The following is a 2,298-nucleotide window of genomic DNA, read 5'->3' on the forward strand; positions in this document are numbered from 1 at the left end:
CTGCATCTCAAAGTCAGCCATGTGTATGGTCTTTAAGATAACTTGTTACGTAAAATTATTTATTTATCTAAGATGCACCAACACTGAATTTATCTGAAAAATAAAAAAGTCGATATTAAGAAAAAAATTGTAAATGGAAGATTATAAGAGAGGGTTTCACGTGCCAGCAAAAGTTACTGGCGTGCCATGTTTGGCACGCGTGCCAGGGGTTGCCCACCCCTGATTTAGACCAAGAAAACTTCCCATCAACAGGATAATTTTTAAAAATTAATTTCACTGGGGCGACATTGGTTAACACGATCATATAGGTTTTAGGTATGGTTTTCTATGTTACAAGGTCTGTATATTGCACCATGTGTCTACCACCCAAAGGCAAATCTTTTCCTGTCACCATGTATTAGGACCTCCTTCTCCCCCCACCCTCTTTCCTCTGACAACCACCACACTGCTGTTTGTGTTCACTAGTTTCAGTTTTATACCCCACATATGAGTGAAATCATTTGGTTCTTAGCCTTTTCTGACTGACTTATTTCACTTAGCATAATATTTTCAAGGTCTATCCATGTTGTTCCAAATGGAAAGAAAGGATGAGGATAGTTTGTTCTGTTTTTTCCTTTCTCCATTTATAATCCACAAGCTGATCCAGATGTACTTTGAAGCTGTGACACTGGTGACACCTGCATCAATCAATCAATATTTAATATCAAAACAACATACCTAGGTACCAAGCTTCCCTGAACAATTATAATGCTTTCATTAATCTTGGTAGCAAATGTCAGTGTTTATTGTTCCAGGGTCATGCTCAAAGGTTTAAGCTTGACAAAGACATATTCTTTGATCAGTTATCTTGGGTTTTGATGCATGGGTGTTATCTTGTTCCATAAATTAACAGCCTTCCTTTTCTGTGCTTAATGGTCTCCATCTCTGATAAGACACCTCTGGCTTTGCCTCTGCTATGCCAGTAAGGGAGCAGTAGCAGCAGGAAGGAGGCTTTCTTCTCTACCAATGGCCAGGGATATGAGAACAAAAACTCATTTCCCTTTGGTGATAAATGTAGTCTATCTGACAAGATGAAAAGTCTTGATCACCTCCTGCATCAGGGCCTACAGATCAAGCACGTCAGTCCCACAGTCGGGGGCTACCTATAATCAGGTGCTCGTGTATTCACCAACAACCAAGTCCGGGTGATTTAACTTGCATCCTTGCATGAGGCACTCCTTTTCCTAAGCTGCCTCACAGAGAGGGGCCAGCATGATGAGAAGGATCCTGCTCTCAGAGGTATGAGGGTTTAAGGTACTGCACCATGCTCTTTAAATTTGCCATCCAGTGGGGTGTGCTGCTTGGGATTCTCATTTTTACTCTACTTTTTAGTGCATCGTCATTGGCACCAAAGAAAATTTTAACTGCTGCTGGGTTATCCAAAATGGTCCCTTTCCTTATTAATCTTGGAAGGATAATTTTGGCCCATCTAGTATTATAGTCTGAATATCCAGGATTCAGAACATCACATTTTCAGACCAGCTTGTCAGCCAGTGATGCATCTCCTCTGCCCTGCTGGAAAGAAAATTTCCATGTGGCTTGGACATGGGGTGTCTGGAAGGAGACAGGCTGGGGCTGGAGAGGCAGACAGAGTGATCAACTGAGGATAATTTTCACTAACACACCTCAGGTACACAAATAGATGTGTAGTGCACATGGATAACAAGTGCATTTCAGCAAGAGATTGCAGTGAATACAAAATGATCTTAGAAGGAGGCCAGGAAACTTGAAATGTTCACACATAACTTGCCATCTCTTAAAAACAAAACAAAAATTCACAAACTCTCCAAAGAGTAATGGTGAGAAATGAAGTGTTAGAGGCACTGAATAATGAAGTCTTCATGATAGTTAAACAAAATATGTTTTATGTCCTCACCGTAAGTTATGAACATGGTCAAGATCAAGAAGAAAACTCAAAATAACTTAGTTTTCAAATGATAAAAAAGGAGATGTATATCCTTAACTTATCACTATGTTAAATACAAGTGTACTCTGTAATGATTACATTGTATTCTCAATATATCTACAGCACTTATTACGTTATAACCACTTAATATATTTTTGTTGACTGACATCTGAGGGAAAATATTAGTACAAATTGAAATAACAGCAGAATATTAGAAAGTCATAGGTTGACTCAAAATATTATTTTAGCTCAAGCAGTTAATTTCTCCCTTCTCCCAAACCATGAGCAAGTTGAGTAGTTTTGTCTCCTTTCCCCTTCTTTTCAAATATACTGTGGACTAAATGTCTGACTCT

The 2,298-nt window shown here is 38.9% G+C and overlaps 1 pseudogene; it reads right to left on the reverse strand.

Moving 5' to 3' along the window:
• Positions 1-868: 868 nt before the first annotated feature.
• LOC102768493 lies at positions 869-1,614 on the reverse strand (annotated as a pseudogene).
• Between the last annotated feature and the right edge of the window lie 684 nt (positions 1,615-2,298).

This window comes from Myotis davidii, unplaced genomic scaffold, assembly GCF_000327345.1.
Source record: "Myotis davidii unplaced genomic scaffold, ASM32734v1 scaffold292, whole genome shotgun sequence".
NCBI classification, from domain to species: domain Eukaryota; kingdom Metazoa; phylum Chordata; class Mammalia; order Chiroptera; family Vespertilionidae; genus Myotis; species Myotis davidii.